The sequence below is a fragment of the Gossypium hirsutum genome, chromosome A06 (assembly GCF_007990345.1).
Source record: "Gossypium hirsutum isolate 1008001.06 chromosome A06, Gossypium_hirsutum_v2.1, whole genome shotgun sequence".
Classification (NCBI taxonomy): Eukaryota; Viridiplantae; Streptophyta; class Magnoliopsida; order Malvales; family Malvaceae; genus Gossypium; species Gossypium hirsutum.
The window spans coordinates 26,684,673-26,696,456 of NC_053429.1; the positions used below are offsets into that span (position 1 = coordinate 26,684,673).

The 11,784-nt window shown below is 36.2% G+C and overlaps 1 non-coding gene across 1 annotated transcript; it reads right to left on the reverse strand.

Annotated features, from left to right (window-relative positions):
* Window positions 1-253: 253 nt before the first annotated feature.
* On the reverse strand, window positions 254-360 carry LOC121231000 (small nucleolar RNA R71). The gene has a single exon (XR_005929070.1). It is a non-coding gene; the product is annotated as a small nucleolar RNA R71 (small nucleolar RNA).
* Between the last annotated feature and the right edge of the window lie 11,424 nt (window positions 361-11,784).

Consider the following 11,784-nt stretch of genomic DNA (forward strand, 5'->3'; position numbering starts at 1 on the left):
ACAATAGTTTGTTTAGTTTGATGGTTTGCACGACAAGGATCCCAACACTCATTTGGAAAATTTCCTAGAATTTTACGGTACCTTTAAAATTAATGGCATTTCTGATGAAGCCATTCGTCTTTGGTTGTTTCCCTTTTCGTTAAGGAATAAGGCTAAACAACGGCTGAACTCGTTACCACGAGGGTCAATCACTACTTGGGAACAAATGACCAAAAAGTTTTTATTAAAATATTTTCCACCAGCTAAAACAGCCAAATTACGTAATGATATCTCTTCTTTTGTGCAGATGGATTTAGGAACACTCTACGATGCATGGGAGAGATACAAGGACCTTTTGAAAAGGTTCCCTCACCATGGGTTATCGCTTTGGCTACAAGTTCAAACGTTCCATAATGGCTTGAATCCTTCGACTCAGCAGATGATTGATGCAGCCATTGGAGGAACTATCAACAAAAAGACACCTGAGGCGGCTTACGAATTTATTGAGGAGATGTCACTGAATAACTATCAGTGGCAAGCTATGAGAACAAAGTCGACGAAAGCAGCCGATGTTTTCAACCTCGACGCGATTACTATGCTATCTAACCAAGTAGAACTCTTAAATAAAAAGATTGACGGTTTGTATGGTTCTACACAGTTACATCCAGTGATGAGGTGCGATTTGAATGGAGGAGGAGCATGCACAGAATATCAACTCTTCAACCCTAGCATCAAGGAGAAACAAGTCCAATATATGGGTAACAATAACTCTAGATCCCAAAATAACCCATATAGCAATACTTACAATGCAGGTTGGAGGAACCACCCAAATTTTTCATGGGGAGGCCAAGGAAATCAGAGACCACCTCCAGGCTACCAATAACCACTCTAACAATAGGAAAAGAAGCCGAACCTTGAAGAGATGCTCTCAAAGTTTATATCGGTGTCAGAAACTCATTTTAAAATATCGAGATGGCACTTAAGAATCAACAAGCATCGATCCAATGGCTCGAAACTAAGATTGGATAGCTTGCCAAGTTGATTTCTGAACGACCACAAGGTAGCTTGCCAAGTAACACAGAATCTAACCCAAGGGAGCAACTTAACGTGATTACTAGTCAAGATGAGAAAGCGTTAGTCACACCTGAACCAGAACCAAGGCAAGAAACCGAGATAAGCAAAGGTAAAGGTGAGGTAGACCACAATGAGCAGAAACCCGTAAGTACAGAATACAGACCTCGTGTGCCATACCCTAATGCCACAAGGAAAGATCGCTCAGATGAACAATTTGGTAAATTCCTTAAACTCTTAAAAAAATTACATATTAACTTACCATTTATTGAAGCTATATCGCAGAAGCCAAAGGCAATGAAATTTTTAAAGAAGCTTTTAGCAAATGCGCGGAAGTTGGACGAGGCTTTGCATGTGAAGCTAAACGCAGTTTGTTCAGCTATTCTATAGAATAAACTACCCAACAAATTGAAAGATCCAGGGAGTTTTACAATTCCTTACGTAATTGGTAGTTTAGATGTTAATAATGCATTAGCTAATTTAGGGGCTAGTGTTAATGTCATGCCTTACAAAATGTTTAAACAACTAGGTCTTGGGAAACCCAAACAGACTAGGATGAGCATTCAATTAGCAGATAAAACTATAAGATTTCCTAGGGGTATTATTGAAGATGGGCTAGTTAAAATCAATAAATTTATATTTCCTGTTAACTTCGATGTTCTAGACATAGAGGAGGATAGCAACACTCCTTTGATTTTAGGAAGGCCCTTTTTAGCAACTGCTAGAACGATTATTGATGTTGGCATAGGTGAGCTCACACTTCGTGTGGGAGACGAAACAATCACCCTTCAAGCTCACAATTCTGGCAACACATCGAAAATTGAAGGTGATTGTCTAAAGCACTCTACTAAAACTGACAATATGGTGCAACCTACTTTGCAGGAAATGAGTTTGAAGGAAGTACATGAGTCATTTTCAAGCAATAGTAGAGGAAATATTAATGAAGAATGAATGCTACAAATCGAGGAGCTAGATGAATGGCGGATACATAAACCGAGAACACACGATAAACCAAAACTACACCAGAATAAGTTCAATACCTTTCCAAATCAACTTAAGGTTGGAGATAAAGTTTTATTAGATGCCGCAGATCCTCACATTGTCACTACCAAACCGAATGAAGAAATCCCTCTTACAGTACTTAGCATTTTCCCATTCGGTACAGTCAAGGTAAGTCATCCCAAGTTCGGCACTTTTAATGTAAACAATACCTGCCTAAAACCTTATTTTGATGCGATTTACAGCAGGAATGAGGAGTATAAACTCCTCGAACCACCATGACCATTCAATGCAGAGGTAAGTCGAGCTTAGACTATAAATAAGTGCTTCTCAGGAGGCAACCCAAGAACTAACAATATTAATTTCTTTAAGTTTTAGTTTTAACATCTAACATACTAACTGACTCATGGAACGCAAGATTTTGAAAGCACACACGACCAAGCACATGGGCGTGCTTAGGATTGTGCGGAAATAGGGCAAAGATTTTCCCTAGAATGGGCTACGATAAATTGTTACAGTTGTGCAACATGGCCGTGAGTGAACCTGCCAAAACAACACGGGCGTGTGACACGCCTGTGCATTGAAACCGTGGCCGAACCTGTCAAATTAACACGAGCGTGTCGCCTAGCAACTGTGAGGGAACCTGCCAAAACAACACGGGTGTGGGAGAAGCGAACAAAGACAGACATGGTCGTGCGACACGGTCGTGTGTACCAATATGCCCAAGGTACACAGGCGTGGGGAAATTGTCAAATGTGCCCAAATTCAAAATTCGCGAATCACACGGGCAAAAATTAGGGAACACGGGTGTGTTCCCTGATCTTGTGTCCCAAAATCTATAAATACCCTTCACTATTCATCATCTCCCTCACCCAAAATCCCTAACCCTAGCTGCTACAGATTCACACGGCCTCCTGCCACGCCCGTGCGCCGCCTTCAACCATATTTTTTGACACCTAAGCTCCTCCCTCTTACGTTTGTTTACTTCTTTATCTCAATCTTCTTCAATTATTTTTCTTCTTTCATGATTTCTATGCTCCATTTGACTATTTTACATGCACATTCATAGTTAGAATAGTAGATAAATGTATATTTTTAAGTTTTTTTTGGTAAATTTTTTTATTTTCTTAGTCAGTATATTAGGCTACATTCATTCATGGTTATTGTTTCTATGGGTTTCATGCTATTAACCCCACACAAATTCATTCTTTAGATATCTTCATTACTTATTCTCATAGGGTTATTCGGCACATTTACTTTGGCTATTATAGTATAGGTTAATATGTAAGCCCCATGGAAAGTATTCACATTCCACTTCAATTTCCATTACAGGTACATTATGTCTACCTCACGAGGAAAGAAAGCCGCCGTCGCTACTTCGACAAAAAGGAAGGGAGCGTCATCTTCCTTGGGTCCTACCGTGAAAATTTGTCACCCTTTCCTGTAGTTCTCCATTGGGCCCCAAGAAGAACTTTTCTAGATTCTATGGGCCCGACCCTTGGAAGTGGGCCTCTGTATAGATTGGGCCGCGCTAGAACAAGTCCAACTCGCGGATGCAATTCGGGCCCTCCTCACCACCGATACTTGGGGGCTTTTCTTTGAGATTGCCGAGCCAACATATCTCGAACTCACTATGGAACTCTGCTCAACGTTCCATCTTCAGACCGTGATGGCCCATTTTGATGACCTGGGAACAATCCAATTTCGCCTCAGTGGTCTAGTCCGCCAGTTGAACGTCTCAGAGTTCGGAACCGCAGTGGGCCTTTACACTGAGGAGTTCATGGAGGAGAATGAACTCCACGCTCTCAATCGCCACATCCATCACTCTCCTTCACGGTGTTGGAATGCTTTCACCTCTGACGCTGCCTGCTACAATCCTAGCCGCTCTAAGGCATCGGCTCTCCGTCCATATTTGAGGCACTTACATGCCATTTTGGCTCACACATTAACAGGAAGGTGAGAGAGAACTGGCGTCGTCAACACTCATGAAGCCTACCTTCTATGGTGTATGTCGCACGGGCACATCATAGACCTTGCTTATTTCATTGCCCTCGCCATTCAACATCAGACGGAGCGGCATAAGAAGGGGGTCATCTCCATTAGGCCCTATGTGATGTGGTTGGCTCGGCACTTCAGGCTTTTCAACACAGCAGCCCAATCATCCTCCCTCACTCTCATGGGCCAGATGTCCCCACAGGGCATCTCGAGCATGCTAAGTATGAGGATGATCGAGAAACAACGTGGCACCTTCCCTCCTCAGTACCGTCTCGCCTAATCCACCGAGGAGGAGGCTTCCGAGGACATTACTGATGATGTCCCTCTACGTCACGAGGACCCACCGTCTTAGCCACCACCTCCTTCTCGTCCAGTTCATGTGGCGGCTTCATACGCTGACATCTCTGAGCGCCTTACCCGATTCGAGCAGCAGTTTTTCAGCCCTTCGATAACATTGATGCTATTTTACAGCAGATTTGTCAGCACTTCCACATCTCATCGCCACCCCCACCTCGCGAAAAATCTAGCGATGAAGATGTTTAAAAACTTTTTATTATTATTTATTTTTATGTTTTGACTTTTATTTTAAAACTACTTTTTTATTTTTCTTTAAGCTTGTTTTTATTAGTTTTTATAATTTCTATTTAATAATTTTTACTTTCGGCTATTTCATATCGAGTAATTATGCTTCCTTATATTTCCTAAAAAATTCCTGATTCTGTCACAGTTATAAAGAGCTCCTAAGCTCATCATCGCATAGGAACTAAAAATTCCACCGGGAAAGTTCTCCACGACTGCCATGTCCTGCTCGACCACGACCATAGCTACCACCAAATATAATATTCTTTTAGCGCAGGACTTATGGACTAATGAAATTCTACCACCACCAGAGTATCCTCTTCCACCCGTACGCCAGTTATTTTCCAAAACTCCAGTTCAAGGAAATTCATTCATCACTCAGGAAGTTTTACTTCTCTCCCTATCTTATATTTATATTCTTTTCTATATATCTATCTTTGTACATTGAGGGCAATGTACATCTTAATTGTGGGGGGGTATTCATTTCATTATCAGAAAAATCCCTGAATGATTGCCTTGTTCTCTTGAAAAGCTCTCATATCATGTTTAGGATAAATTTTGATTGATTTATGATTTTTATTGATATATCTTAAATTAAAACATAAGCATTCATGCATTGATTATTTAAACTTTAAGACATTAAAGAATTAAGCATGATAAGTTGATTTTTAAGAATGTAAAATTTTAAGTTGTTTCCCCAAGTTTAAGTATTATCTTGAATTGAAATCCACAAGTTTAAACATCAAAAAGCCATAATTTTTTGTGAGATCTTGAGCCTTCAAGAGCATCTATTAATTCTTTCATGCTCACTTTTATTATTGCTATGAGTGCGTCAGTATTGAATTGTTATTCTAGAACTTGCTTGATTATGCATGTCAAGACCACACCATTTGATTTGATATGTCAAAATGATAAAGGCACTTAGGTTTAACCCACTCACTCCATAAAAGCCTACCTTCACAATTAACCCTTAGTGAACCCCCTTGAACCTAACAACCCATTCATTGATTTACCCTCAATATTAACCCATAACTCATTATTGTTGAAATCCCCTAAATTAATTTGATCTCTATTTTTGTTGAGATTTGAGTTGGAATAGTTGCTTAGCTATGTTTTATACTATTTTGTAATTTAACTTGCTCTTAAAAAAAATACATGTATACATATTAGTAGTAGTGATCTTCTGAGCTAAAGAAGTTAAATTCCATACTCTGAGAAAAAGCTCTGTTGTACGCAACTGATGACTAGTCATTTTTCTAGTTAGGCAATTTTTCAATTCAATCTCGATTCTAACCCTTTCTTTCAGTTTGTGACCACAACCTCTAACCAAAGTCACGTTACAACCCTCTAAAGACCTTTTGATTGATGTTTCATTTCAATTTATAGTGGCGGAGATTTGATTTTCATGCAAGCCTATGGTAATGACTCTTCATTATTGAATATTGAGTGCTTCATTTATTGTCCTTAAACACCTCGAGTGATTTGAGTGAATCTTTAGAGAGGATGTGAAACTCTGTGATATTTTGAATCAAAGGTAATTACTTAAACGAGAGGAGACACCTATGTTTTCATGATAAAATGCTCAACTTGGAATGTTTTAAACTTTGATGTTCTTTCAGTTGAATTTTCAATGTATGATTACCTATGGATTATTTTGAGATATTAACGATAGAAATTATAAGTTGAGAAGAATTTATTTTGATTATGAGTTGAGGTTTTTGCTTGAGGACAAGCAAATGCTTAAGTGTGGGGATATTTGATGAACTGCAATTTATACATATTTTTACCCCATGCTTAACACATTTTATGGATGCTTTTTCCTTAGATTTGGTGAATTCGATGCTCCTAATGCCTTAATTTCATGTTTTATACTTAGGAGACCATAGGAGAGTGAAAGGAATGAGAAATGGGCCAAAAACGGAGAAAATGGGCCAACGTATGAAATCAACACGGCCTAGACTTCCTCACACGGGCAGACCACACAGCCGTGTCAATTTGGCAGAATCAAAGCACGACTCACACGGGCAGACCACACGCCCGTGCCTATTTAACAAGCTTGACCACGGCCTGAAGTAATCGCAAACGAACGTGTCCCTGTTGAGGCCAAATTGAGTTCAATTCAGAAAAGGCCAATTTTGAGGGTTCTTAGGCATTCTAAAGCCTATAAATACACCCTAGAGGAGGAGGGAAAGGGGGACACAGAGGAGGAAGCAGGGAACTGCTCAAGGAAAGTCAATTGATCCATCTTAGAAGCCGGATTCATCATCAACACTGAAGATCTCCCCTCAATTTCCCTTTAGGAGTTTTGGGTTTTTTTTATGTTTTGTATTCATTATTCTTCTGAGATGTTTACCTTTTTAGTTATGAACAAAAACCCCTAAATACCTAAGGGGAATGAAACCTAACACAGATCTTGTTATTATTATCTAAATTGTATGATAAATATTTGACTTGTTCTTAATTATGTGTTCTTAATTCTTGTTTTGATACTCCAGGATATTGATTCAAGATAAGCTCTTATTTAGAGGAGGAATAGACCCTGTCTAAGAGTGCATTTTTCATAATTAAGCGGAGTTGATTGTGTGCCTAGAGATAGGGTGACAAGATTTTGCCGGATTACGGTGAAACCTAATAAGGGGATCCATAGATCAAGTTAATGCAACCCTAGGGCATTAATTAGAAAGAGATTTCAATTATTCAACCTAGGGTTAGACGTTATTAGTCTCGAGAGCGATAATAATATAACTTAGGGATTTTTACGGATCAAGTCAAATGAATAAATCGTCCGATTTAGAGTCAAATAACAAGTGAAGTCTAGGTGGATTTTTCCCTAGGTATTGTCTTAATTCAATCGTTTTTCAAAAAGTAATTTCCCAATTCTATTTTTTGTGAATTCTTAGTTTAGTTAATTAGTTAGTTAAAACAAACCCCTTTATTCTTAGGCTAAATAATAAAAAGACAGTCATTACTGGTACTTTTAGTTCCTTTGGGTTTGACAATCCGGTCTTGCTAAAGCTATACTACTGTTCGATAACTATACTTGCCTTCATCACGATAATAGTTAGTTTCAAGAGCGATTCATTATAAATATTTAAAATCTGTCACGAATATCATGTATCATTTAAATACAACTTACCTCGGACTACAAAATGTGGCGACTAGTCGATTTAGTCCATTTGCTTGGCTTTCCCTCAGTCTAGGTTCGGATTCGGTATATCTTGATCTATAATAGCAAAATAAACTTATTTAATCACTCAATAAAATTAGGCAATCGAAAATTATTTTCTTTGGCAAAAAGATCGTTTTACCCCTAGACTTGAAAATCAATTTTTATCGAATGTCTTCGCATCTTAAGCCTAGCCGAACACTTTTTACTCTTATAGAAACTCCAAATTCCCACTATATTACACATTTATCATCTAGTTTACAACTTATGCCAACTAGTCCTTTTTAGGTATCTTCATGAAAATCCTTTCACAAAAGTTGTTTATCACACCACTAAGCTTCGTATTCTTCCATAAAATTTCAGAAAACACCCTAGACGCTCTCATGGAAAAATCCTAGACTTTCAACCATTTTGCAAAATAGTACCCTCATTTGAAAGCTCATGCTTCAAGGGGTCCAAAAATGTAAAAATCTTCAACAAAGGGTATGAAAATCAATTACTTCTAGAGATGATAAGTTGTTGAAAATTTCAAGCTTCAAAACCCTCATATGGCTGGTAAGAAATGGTTAAGAAGAAAAATAAAGAGGATGTGGCCTTTGTTTTATTTTAAATATTAAAACTAGTCAAAATTGGTGACCAAAACTCACCTAATTTTGACTTTCTCATCAATTTGTCTCCTATGGCCGGCCAAGCTATCTCTATAGGGTCTAATTTTCTTTCAAATACCCCTAATTTAGGTTATCTAGCCATTTGAAACTTTTAGCTATCAATTTAGGACTTTTGCATTTTATGCGATTTAGTCCTTTTTCGCAATTGGGCTTACAAACGTCAAAATTAACTCACCAAATTTTTCACACACTAATATAAACATGCAATGACTCCAAGATAATGATAAAATACTTTATTCGAATCCAGATTTATGGTCTTGAGACCACTATTCTAATTAGGCCCTAAATCGGGCTATTACAGAAATTTAGCTTGGCACCTAAAGTATACTGTAACTTACCCTAAAGTTTGGAAGTAAATCTCATATCTAAATCTGAATTAATAGAAAAAGGCACACCATTTAATCTCACAATCTCAGAGATAGAAATTTCAACCAATGTTCTGTTTTAACCTAACATACCAGACATTTTGCCACGTATTTAATGATCTCTCTTTTCATTCCTGGCCATCGGTATAATAATTTCAAATCATTATACATATTATTTTTGCCCAAATTTATTGTATACGTACTATTGTGAGCTTCTTACAAAATGTCTTGTTTCAACTTTTAATGTTTCGGTACACACAAATGGTTTCGAAAGTATAAACTCTTGTTATCATTAATATTGAACTCAGTAGTCTGATTATAAAAGTTTTCGTTCTACTTGTATCTTTGTATCATTTTTTTTTTGCAACTCTTGGATCTTCTTAAGAAAACAAATTTAGCTTTCAACTCAACTAAAATAGAATCGTATCGCTCTAAAGTTAAACAGGCATTCACTGCCTTGAAAGAAAACAAGGATTTTTGACTCAGAGCATCTACTACAACATTAGCTTTACCTGGATGATAATCAATGATCAAATCATAGTATTTAAGTATTTCAAGTTACCTACACTGTCTCAGATTCAATTCTTTCTGTGTCTGTGAAAATGTGACATTTTCCCTTTTACAAATAGTGTCTCCAAAAATTTAGACTAAAAACTACTGATGCAAGTTCCAGAACATGAGTAGGATAATTTTTCTCGTGTGACTTAAGCTGTTGAGAAGCATAAGCAATTACTTTTCCTTCTTACATCGGTGCACAACCCAAAATGTTGAGTCATACGTTGTTAAACACAACAAATTTTTTTCCTCATTTAGGTTGAATTACAACTAGAGCTTCAGTTAACATTGCTTTTAATTGTTCGAAACTTTGCTTGCACTTTTTTTACCGAGAAAAGCTGACATTTTTCTGTAGTAATTTCATTAACATGAGTATAATTTATATGTCCAAATCAATGTTTCTGTGTTAAAAATAAGATGGAAGATCTTCTAAACTACTAATTGATATCCAAGCATGTACCGATACCTTGGACCTTGTTCTAATACAAGTCCAAATTTGTAGATGCTATTGACTTCGAAAGTACTGATAAACCTCTTGAAAAGTATTGGTATCTAGATATGAGGTTTCAATACCTCATTCCAAAACCTAAAAAAATTGCAGAAATTTGACAGTTTGGACCATTCAACTAAGGCTCACAACATGCCCAACCATAGTCAAACATGCACCTAAACTATACACACCTTGACATGTTGAATCAAGTTCAAAACACCAAATTTCATGCATATAAACAAATTAGATAAAAAAAATAGCTATCTAAGTAAAATTTCATGCATAAAAATAATTTGCATAACATTGAATTGGATTCCAAAAATTCAAATAAGATCTTGAACATAACATCAACATACCAAATATGTGCCAAGAAACCAAGTTCAACATAGTAACTAAACAATTATCAAAATTCAACATAGGGTATTTAGTACATGCCCAAAACTAAGACAAAAGTGCAAAGAATTGTTACAAATAAATAGGTAGAGTTGATGATTCCCTCTTTTCTAATGTTGCTTGGGCCTAAAGATCACAAACCTTAAAATGGTTGCGACAAAAAACAAGTCTGCATACTAAGTGAAAAATGATTAGTGGTGCAAAACAATTACAAATATTTCATATGTTATAACTAAATTGCAAAACATAAATAAAACAATATTGAATCAAGTCTCATCAGTCTTTAACATACTATCAACTTCTAAAAAACACAATAAAATCAATGTCCCAATATAAAATTATGACATAAACAAGGATCCACTTTAAGGCATCATGGTATAACTACATAGTTCCAATACCAATATTGCATGATCATATCTATAGTCACATCACAAAGTAGTATAACACAATATCAAGTATTATTTTCATAGTGTAGTGCCCGAATAATTGAAATTAGACTTGTAAATGGATACACGAATATCCAACTAATTCTTTAACAATTGGTGCATAAAAACATATTTAGGCACACAATAACAAATCTTTGGTACGTGTATAACATGACTTAATCCAATCAATCCCCAAAGTTGTGCAAACCGTCGCAAAAATCATATACCCTATGACATGCCAACTATACCTGAGAACTATCAAAAATCATTTAAATAGGCCAAATTCCATATTTTACCATATTTCAAAAATCAATTACTTTTTTTAACAAAATGAATTAGCAGCACATGCACATTCAAAATTCAACGATAAAAATCCATCTAACATCAATATAACATTTCATACTTACTTTCAATTTGAACACTGAACATCTAACCATGGCATCAAATCAAATTTATCACCAAAAATCATATATTAGCAACTCAATTTAGATTATAACACAAGATAAATTCAAATATCGAATAGTAAAAATTGAAAACTACGCAAGCTTCATTGATCTTCTCATTGCCTTCGCCTTCGAGCTTTATCCAATCTCTTTTTCTTCAAAATTGATATCAAGACAATAAATCAAGTTACAAAAAAAAGAAAGAAAAAGAAACAACAATTAAAACCTTTAAATTTCAATTGTAGCACGCAAAATGCTAAACCAAAACTCTTATCCACTACAATTTCCACTCCCCAAAACTCTAACCAAACATTACCGTAACTAGAATCTAACCTTAGATTCACACTTACAAACCTAAAAACATTGAATTCTCTGCTGGAAACTCAACTCCTCTTCACTTTCTCTTAAGCATTCATCAATGGAACCTTCTAGAAATTAAGTCCAATCTCCAATCAGATCTATTTCCTAGCATTCTAATAACATTCTAAACTCATTAGCAACACAAATCTAATATGAAAACAATAAAAAATCTAAGAAATCTCAACTATCTCTCTAACCCCATGAACTTGAACATAACTTTCAAAATAATAAAATCATAATAAATCAATTTTCATGGATAGAAAAATCATTAGATTAATTTAAAATTACCATTACCT